Genomic DNA, 10,423 nt, shown 5'->3' with positions numbered 1-10,423 from the left:
CTTTCTGAAAACACTGGAACAGAGAACAGCTCTCTGCCATTTTTACATCTGCTGCACAGTCAATTTGGCTGTTGCTCGAGTCAGGACACAGATTCAAGTGAGTATCTTCAAGTATTATGTTTTTCCCCATTTGAACAGACCATAAAAGCTGAAATTCAGATTCCTTTTTTAAATATATAGGGGATTAACCTTCTGATTCAGTCTAAATCCTGTATCTGCAAACTGATTCCTAGCTTTTTGTGTTTTGTTTTCCTAATTGTAAAACACAGGCAGGTAAATGTGTTTGTTTCAGCGTGAATGTTCTTGCGCGCGTGTGTGTTTGTTTGTGTCAGTGTGTGTTTGTGTGTGACGGTGTGTGCATGTGCTCATGCCTTAATGTTGTAGTGTATCCATGCAGCTCTTTAGTGTTTGTTAAAAAATAAAAAAAATGTGAGTGTTTACAGTATTTGTGTATGCTTGTAAAGATGGATAGATGAATGATTTGGTTGATGGATTTTGTCAGTTTAATTGACTCTAATATATTTTGTTATTCAGAGGTTATCACAATGTCAAACTGATGAGCATGAGTGGTCAGAGTGTAATCAAGTACTAATGTTTCATTTGTTTGTGTGAATAGAAACACGAAAACTATCCAAAGTTTTAACGCAGAAGCGATAATACGGAGGCAATTACCTTTTTTTTATTATCGGTTAATAATTTTAAAATAGAAGTACATGTAGTAATTGCCTGTTCAAAGGAGATAACATTCATAGTATCCATGTCTTTTGCAGACGCTGTTTGAAAGGAGATGAATCATCAGGCCGTCCAGGCAAGTAAGAAGCACCATGCATTTCAGGAGACTGTCCTTCGGATTCACGGATTACGGTTGCATAATGTCCTTTCTGCCAATGCTAAAAGTGAAACCTGATGACTTTGATGCGTCTCCATTGGCAAAATCTACCCCAAAATATGACGATTGTGCTGTTTCTTCAATCGAAGATCCTTTTGAGAACATGGTGAATGGGGGTTATCCTCCTGTTCGAGTCATGCATCAACTCCAATACTTGCTGATTGTGATTCCACCCCTCAAAAATGAATCAAGCTACCCAACTCCTGTACATCTTTCTCCTGTGTGTGCTTCCACAGTTTCTGTTACCCTGTAGGTGTATTCACATCAGCTTGTAGTATATATGTCAGACACTGCTCCTTTAGGTGAAACTACCACAGCATCTCTTCCATCTGTTTATGGAACCCCAACAAAGAAAATTCTGTCATCGATGAAGGAAGCATCCTATGTGACACCTCATGAGAAGAAGTTCAGCCGAACTTAAAGACTCTGCAACCCGGGACTACGAGAAAAGGTGTGTTCGAAAAGCGAAGACACTCAGAGATGAATGTTACACAGGAATAACTGGTCAAACGGCTAAGACAAAAGCAGTACAGGAGGTCGACTGTTAAAAGTGCAAAATGTGTATTATTTATTTCGACCTTTGTGCACAACATTTTTGTGAAGAGGAAAGTACAACAAAAGGTAAGAATGCCAATTTGTTTTCTTGATAATGAACAGAGTAGCATGCAGTCAGGATCTAAAGCTCGTGATTTTGTTACCATTTGCATTGTGTGGTTAAAATGCGCCTTCAGCCTTGTGTTTATTTGTTTGTTTGCTTGCTTGTTTGCTGCTTTGTTCGTTTGGTTTGTTGTTAGTGTTATTGGGTGTGTAGTTTTGTGCGTAACGCAAAACGATATGAGCTGATACAACATAAGATTACCGTTGGGATTTCTTGAAAAACACAATACAAAAAAGTGTAATGATTTCAGAGAGAGTTTTGTGTGTGTGTTGTTTTTGTTATGTGTTTTTTTTTCGCTATGAAAAGTACCGGCAATTTAATTTTTATTTATGCGTGTTGCGTTCATTAGGCCACACAATGAATGAATACATGAGTCCTTGATGATATTTTTGCAAGTGACTTGACATTTGTTTGTTTATGACGGTAATAAACTTTGAAAAACGATTTGAACTAATGTACAGTATAAGCTTTGCTTGGAAGCAGAACATGCTATGTGTGAGGAGGCTGCTTCTGACTGCTGTAGCACAGGCCACAGTGGGGTCTGTGTGGAAGTCAGAAGCAGCTATGGTGCACTGGGCTTTTCTAGCTCCAGAACTGAGAAAAGAGCAGGAGTGTATTCTGGAAGCAGAACAAATTATACCTTTTTTGCATATGAAAAAGATGTTCAATTCAATTGATTACTAGTGTGCATGACCAGTGTTTCCTCTAAGTCAAGTGTGTAAAATATGAGGGCTACAATCCTGTGTTTACTATTTTTTATAAGGGGTTGAAATCTTCAAGTGGCCATTTCTCAAAATGGTGGAAATCCAGTTAGATGGTTCTGGTTTTAACCCATCGACTTGGTCCAACCTTACATGGTCCAATCTTACATGGTCCAACCTTACATGGTCCAATCTTACATGGTCCAACCTTACATGGTCCAACCTTACATGGTCCAACCCTACATGGTCCAATCTCACATGGTCCAATCTTGCATGGTCCAATATTACATGGTCCAACCTTACCTGGTCCAACCTTACATGGTCCAACCTTACATGATCCAATCTTACATGGTCCAATCTTACATGGTCCAATCTTACATGGTCCAATAATATATATATGGACCATGTAAGGTTGGACCATGTAAGGTTGGACCATGTAAGGTTGGACCATGTAAGGTTGGACCATGTAAGATTGGACCATGCGTGACCCAACATGTTTTAAAATCGTCACCACGAGTTTTCGTCACACTCAACAATGGGACATTGCTTAAAGCCTGATAACAAACATCATTATGTTTCTTGGCTCGCTCACTTTTTCTGTTCACTCATCCAAAAGACTTTGCCATTTTTTTGGACAAAATCATCAGGCTCAAACAGGCGATGCAAAAGTCCCACGCTTTGAAGTAAGTTACTTCAAAGTGTGGGAAGATCCCCCCACACTTTGAAGTAAAAACTGAGTTTACTTCAAAGTGTGGGAAGATCCCCCCACACTTTGAAGTAAAAAATGGGTTTACTTCAAAGTGTGGGGCACATCCCCACACTTTGAAGTAATTTACTTCAAAGTGTGGGATTACTTCAAAGTGTGGTGCAACAGTCGTGCCGCGTCTGCTATCCAGTTCGCGGTAGGATTAGAAAATATATATATATACCAAACCGATGTCAAATACGAGCTGATTTGGTGAAATAAAGCACATTTCTACTTGCGAAACCCATCGAACAGCCATTAGGCTAAGCGAGAGAGTTCTCGTGATTGTTTTAATTAAAAAACTCATTCATAAAAACTAGAGACTAGGTTTCTGGTCAAAACGAATGATTAATCTGCTGTATCATTCGCTTGTCGGAAAGACAATCGGCCTACGCGCGTCTCTCAAATAATTATGACCTTCTTTTGTCTACTGTCTCGGAAGATTTATTCTACTCCCAAATAGCACTTCTTTGCACCTCTTATGACTCCTTCGTCCTCTAGATTCCCGTATCCACACCAAATACGAGCTGATTTGGTGAAATAAAGCACATTTCTACTTGCAAAACCCATCGAACAGCCATTTCCGGTGCTCGATCGCAGACATTTTCAGCTTTGAAGGCTATTTACGGGCAAATATCAATCGCTCCCTGACTTTTTATGCATCGAGAAACAAATTTAGTCATCGCTGAATCAGTAGCTTACCTTAAATCCCGACATAAATCAAACAATACCTAGAAAACAGACAAAACTTGCCTTCACACGTGTCATGAGCGGCCTTCGGCTTCTGTTCGGCCTTTGACCGGTTATCCCCCGTGCCCTTGGCATACCGTGACTACCTGGGAATGAATGGGTTGTTGACGTCATAGAGCGAGTTTTAGCGTCAACTAAGGTGACTCGAGTCGAACCGGAGGTCGCAAAAACTCGGTCCGGTACGACTGGAGTGACGTCACCGGTTAACCAACTTTCAACCTTGCTTCCTGCGTAGGGTCTCTCCAGTTCCAAGATGGCTGCCAAGGCGAGGTGAGAAACTTCTGCAAATATTTTTTGACAAAGTTACGGATTGTGAGAAGACATTTGTTGTAAATCACTTAGCCTTTCAAAAATTAAGGATACTGGGTTGGATACTGTCTTGGTTTTAATGCATTTTATTTTAGCAGTGATGTTTATTTTGGGAAGAAATGAGGTCAACAGGAGTTTGGGTGCGATTTCGGCTCAAATGTACTTTAGCGCCCTGAACTTTTACCCGGCTGTTTTGCGCTCGATTTTCACGCTCACTTCTTCATTGACGTTCGAATCGATAGTTCGATGTTTTGGCATTACATTCACATCAACAATAAAACAGTACTGCTTGTTCATCATCGTCGTCCATCAACTCTCCACAACAGTAAATCCGTAACGCGCTTGTCGCCATCTTGTTGCAAGGGACGCGACTGGACACAACCCAACAGCGTTTCCGCGAAGAAAAAAACCAGACATGCGCAGTGACCCTACCGTAGCTCAACCCTGTTCCTCGCGAAAACTCGCTCATATTTGATGACATTGAAACCCGAGGCAAGCTGTGCGTTGTGCGAATGGAACAGGAAATGTAAGTTTAGAGAAAAGAAAAGAATATCCTTTCCTTATGAGATTGAGAGGTTAGTCGGCCACAGACATTATTCTTGTTCGCGCACCACAGCTAACAGTGGTTACATAGGTGTTGAACACTCATGAAAGATCTGTGCAGTTGTCTAGCAAACAGTGTCAGGTGATTTGTAACAAGTGATTTCGGTTGCAACTGCTCCTCTGTCGTATTTCCGATGATTGTTGGTACTGGGATAATGTCGTCAGTGTGTGGTGCTCGCTGAGACAGAACAACAATGAAGGTTTTGTTGACTGTGTGTGTCTGCACTGTTTTGCGCGGTTGTTTAGGTAGGCTCATCTCTCTCTCTCTCTCTCTCTCTCTCTCTCTCTCTCTCTCTCTCTCTCTCTCTCTCTCTCTCTCTCTCTCTCTCTCTCTCTCTCTCTCTCTCTCTCTCTCTCTCTCTCTCTCTCCCCTTCTCTCTCTTTCTCTCTCTCTCTATATCTCTCTCTCTCTCTCCCTCCCTCTCTCTCTCTCTCTCCCTCCCTCTCTCTCTCTCTGTCTCTCCCTCCGTCTCTCTCTGTTTGCCTCTCTCTCTCTCTCTCTCTCTCTCTCTCTCTCTCTCTCTCTGTTTAGCTCTGCCTTTTATGTTTGTCTGCTTGCCTGTCTGTCTGTCTCTCTTTTTCTCTCTCTATTTGTCTGTCTGTCTCTCTCTATCATGCTGGCTGGCTGTCTCTCTTTGTGTTAAGCTCTGTCTTTTTCTGTCTGTCTGTCTGCCGGCCTGTCTGTCTGCCTGCCTGCCTGCCTGTCTGTCTCTCTCTCTCTCTCTCTCTCTCTCTCTCTCTCTCTCTCTCTCTCTCTCTCTCTCTCTTTCGTTTCACAAGTTTCCAAAATATGAGATACGTTTTCTTCTTTCATATAAACAATGATGAAGAAAATCTTTTCACCTCTAAATGGAAATTCATGGAGATCTGACAAATGCACACTACACCATATTAGGACATATGACCCTGTTCAATTTATATTTGAATAATAAGCCATGAAGCGTGAATTATCAAGACTTCGACAACCAAAGATGAAATCAGTTTAAACTTCCTCGTTTTAGTTTTAACTTGAAAAGCTCTCAACTCACCTTTCCAACTTCAAGGTTTACTACTATGCAACTCTGGTAGAAAGTGGCTTACGTAATTTACATTTGTTTCATAGACAGCTAGGATAATATCGAAAGTCAGTTTTTCCTCTTTGTTTGTATATTCACACTCAGTAAGAAAATAAATCTTGCAAAAATAAACACGCATGCAATTCAGATATTTTTGTCACGTCTTATAAGTCAAATGAATGACCTAAAACGGTCAATTACTGCTAACTGACTAACCACACCACGATCCACTCTCGCAGTCACACAAACAAGTTAGAATCAACAAAAGTATAAGTTCTAGACGTCTGTTTATATACACTAACTCTCCACCTCCCTCTTCTCGTGAAGCCAAAAGTGTTTTTACGACCAAGTCGTAAAACAAAAATAACTGACAAAAGCCAGTTAAAGTTTATGAAATAATAAGAACACGCTGAACCGTGTAAAGTTAGAAAACACTTAGCTGCTCTGTAAAAAGTCTTAGCCTGTACAGGCGTTAACACTCCACGTTGTCACAACTCAAAGTTCTTCATAAAGGGTTAGAAAGATGACAAGGTGGGGGGCGTTTACGCATGGGTGCACTCAACTCTCAGTGTAGCCAGGGTCCATTCGATGAAACGCAGTGGCGCAGTGGTGCATACAGGTAAAAGTCGCAGCAACACCAGCAACAGCCGTAGAACAGCTATCGTACAGCAAAGAACAGCAACCCCCGTCCAGCAAGAGTGTAGCCAAAGTGTAGCCCGTCTCCAGCAAGTCTCCAGCAACCAGGTAGCAACAAGGCAGCAACCGGGTAGCAATCGGGTAGCAAACCTCCAGCAAGCTCCACAGCTTGTAAAACGTAGCTCTCCCAAGCAAACCGCTTGAATATTTGGCTCCCGCTCGTCAGCGAAAATATGTAGCCAAATCCCTCCGACCTAAGCCTTCTGTGTATTGCACTAACATCAGAAGCCCGTTGGTAGACCTAAACCAGTCTTTCAACGCGTTGGAATCCTCGAAATCTTAGTCAACGGAAACCCAGACCTGTTTTCTGTAAGGATGTGTAGGAAAAGAAAGAAAGAAAGACGGGAAAGAAAGACCATGTGATCTCCCTGACCAATCAGCACTCGCCTGTCCTAGAACAGGCGATCTCCCTGACCAATCACTGGTCGCCTACCAAACACAGGTATAGCATGCCCGGAACGCGTGATTTTAACAGTGAGCGAAAAATCACCCCATTTCCCCGCACGGATTTCACGCCGGCAATTTTCTCGTGACTTTCGTGATCGTCAACAAAACTTTTCCGCAATACGGTAGCCAGCACAGGCGCATTGCATTGCAATTTGGGAAAGGCGCCCCACAGAGAGTTCCTTTCCCACTCGTGTCACTGAAACCGTGACAATATGTAACATGAGAGAAACCATATCAAACTTGGAAATTCAAGCGAAGCACCAGTGATAATACTCACATGAAACTAAGACACTACTTGTATCAATCATGTGTCTGTATGCATGCACAATCATGATTTTTTGGTGATGAAAGTCAACAACCCAAAGACAGGTTTTAACACTTTTTCCGGAACATTGCGCAACATGTTAAAAAATAATCCTCTAACAATCCGACTTAAACTGAAGTACGCCTCGTGCGTAGGCATTAGATTCTGAAAATGTAGAAACCATCCACAAGGTCATGCTGGAATACGTCACTTTTTGTCATGGTACGCAAAACCTCCCGTTTTCGACCGCTCATGTGATCGACATCGGAATCAGTAGGACTTGCATAAAGCAAGAACAAGATCGCTAAACAACCTTTTCTGAATAGGTTATTGATTTGATTTTCTTCTCGTATGTAAAAGCTACACATTAGTGCCTTTCCTAAATTTGTGTTTATGTTTTGATTGGTACTTTGCATATGTGACAGGTCAAGTTGGGGTACCCTTATTTGAGTGGCGTTTACGTTGCCCTTGTAACACAAACATTTGATTCCAAAAGAGGGACAGATAGCCAAGTAGAGCGTCTGAAATGGCATGGAAACTTTAAATGAAAAGAGACAATAATGAATGTTTTATTTTAGTTACACAAGTTGTCGCATTTTTTTTGCACAGTTTAGTTGGATAGTTGAAGTCATCTGGATATGCACAAACATATTTGTTTCTGAAAGCAGGGATAGGTTGAGGGTACTAAATGGGGGGGGGGGGGGTTACAAAATGGGGGGGGGGGGGGCAGGGTAAGAAATGTTGAATTGAAACAAGAAAGATAGAGCAATAAACAAAAACACAAACGGAAACCAAAATGCCTTTGCGTATATTACGAGGAAAAAGGAAACACTGTTCCAATCATATCCAAATATAGTCATTGGTGACAAGTTGAAGGCAGTTTAACAAGGAAGCAAAACTTGTTAATGCTTTTTGTGTTGCAGGTATTCCCAGTGGTGTGTGTTTACAACTGCTTTGTAAGGCACTCAGCGTCAATCGCCCTGTCACACAAAAGCAGTGCACACAAAAAGCAAATCTTCCCCAGCGTTTGAGTTCAAAATAAACGTTAATTGCGCTGTCAGTAATCATTTCCTTAAGAATGCGAAGGCACAGCTCTTATATGTATTATAGTTTTCGCTCTTATTCCCGTCAACAAAACATACACACAAAAAAAGATAGAGAAAAAAAGAAACGAAAACACGCATTGTGCATTGCTTCAATTAGTCATTTGTACTTATGATTTAAATGGTACTATATTACACAACATACTTCCTCATGTTTTTAAGCAGGATATTTGGTGCTAAAGAAAGCAACTCGATACATGATTGCTAAAGGGCAGCGTTTTCTGCTGTGTAACCCTAAAAATTGCCATCCGAATCTTCATTTATCATTTGACACCCGCCTCTTTCGACACAAAAAGCACAACAATACGTATGCGTACCGAAATAGTCTGTACTAGATAAAGGATTCATACTAGTCTATTCAGTTGGGAAACATTTGTAGACTTACTTATAATGATGTTATTTGTCGAATCCAAAATTAGAAATCGACTTTTTGGTTAGGTCAACGTCGTGGGTTTGCTCATGCACTCGAAGGGTCTTTTTTGCTACACATATAATGCGTGTCTTTAATCCAAAACGTATGATAACAAGCAACATCTGTTGTCATTCTAAACACACGATATTAACAAACTATACACTTTTACGATAGTTAAATGGCAAAGAAAAACTGAAGCAGAAAAGAGTGCAACTTTGTGAAAGCTTTTAAAAAAATATGGCGTTAACAGTTCGGACACAGGAGGATATCAGTCTGTTATCACTAATAATTATAAATTCAGTGCCCCATATGACTTTTTGACCAATCAGGACGGATTCTAGGTGACCCTCTAAATGTTATAACGTTCATGCAGGGACCCTTTTTGTTTATCAAGCTAAAAATGAACAAGACAAAGTCAAAATTTAAGTCAGCAATATCAGTGTGATTTATTCTAAAGAATGACACTTCAAATGCTGTCAGATAATACTCTCTTTATCTAAAAAAAAAATACCGAAAAGCGAGTTTTGTCGGTGGGTGCTTTACGGAACAGCGAGGCACCGCCCATCCTCTGAGTGTGCAGTGCCGACTCGCTCACTTGAAATGTAAATTATCAAAGTTCGGAAAATCAAGTGAAATTGGGTCACTCACTTTACGTCAAATGTATCTTTACGTCATTTCACATCCGTCTGGAGTCGGTTCTAAATCTGTCGCTCTCTGTTCAACAAGAAAAAGCGAAGCAACCGAAACGCATGTTCAACATGGTTTGTTGTGTGTCAAACGCATTTGACCTGTGAATATTCATCACGTAAGGTGTGTTACTCTGATTGGCTGACCCAGGTCACGAGAATTATTTGACTGACAGGCATAATCAGGTAGGAGCGCTCCAGTTCCCATTGCGGCTGTTCTGTCTAATTCGCGGGGTCGCTTCGAAATTTCTTTTGGTCGAATTAAACGGTAATAAAACCGGTATTTCTAATATGCTGACTGTTAGCAAATGATAACAGACATGTCTCACAAACGATATCAGCATTCGCCTAAAAGGCTCATGCTTGATATCTTTTTTCTCGACATGTCTGTTATCATTTGCTAACAGTCAGCATATTAGAAATAACTCATACTAGCTGCTGTTTGTTTATATATAATTATACTTATGTCGCTTTACATGTACAACCATCTGTCACTGCCAGGGATATTGCAAGGAACACATACTGGTCGAACGAACTACACATTTTGTTTCGTCAGAACTGGCATTTTTATATGAACATTAATGTGTAATTAACTCATTTGTGAATGCTCAGATTTTAATTAATGATAACGCGTCAGTGAACAACCTCACTTGCACTAAGTCGTGATCGTTTATTCTGATCGGACATGCCTTTTAATTTATTGCTTAAGAACAGCTTTCCATCTTAAAAGAACTTCACCTACCATTCTCTCCTCAGGTTATAAAATATCAGAGTGTGGCAGTGATGGTAAAGTAGACCTGGATGTAGCCCGTCCTACTGTCCTGACCTGTACGGGCATCACAGATGGCACGGTGAAATGGGAAGTGAAGCGTGGGGACTCTAACATTACTGCTGCTACCTGTACCTGGCCCACCTCGCCCACCTCGCCCTGCCCTGTTCACTTCGCTTGGTTTACAGCAGAAAGAAAAGAGCACAACACCAGTACACTGACCGTCACACTGAACGACAGAACTAGCATCAAGGGCATGGTTAGATGTGGTGGTTTGGCTATTGGAAGTAGTTTGG

At 41.1% G+C, this 10,423-nt stretch overlaps 1 long non-coding RNA gene across 1 annotated transcript; it reads left to right on the top strand.

Annotated features, from left to right (window-relative positions):
* Positions 1-1,896, top strand: LOC138973499 (uncharacterized). Its single transcript, XR_011458044.1, has 2 exons — positions 1-97; positions 771-1,896. It is a non-coding gene; the product is annotated as an uncharacterized lncRNA (long non-coding RNA).
* The last annotated feature ends 8,527 nt before the right edge of the window (positions 1,897-10,423 follow it).

This window comes from Littorina saxatilis, linkage group LG8 (genome assembly GCF_037325665.1).
Source record: "Littorina saxatilis isolate snail1 linkage group LG8, US_GU_Lsax_2.0, whole genome shotgun sequence".
Lineage (NCBI taxonomy): Eukaryota > Metazoa > Mollusca > Gastropoda > Littorinimorpha > Littorinidae > Littorina > Littorina saxatilis.
Note: the sequence above shows the minus strand (reverse complement) of the source record. Positions and strands in the feature narration are given on the sequence as shown.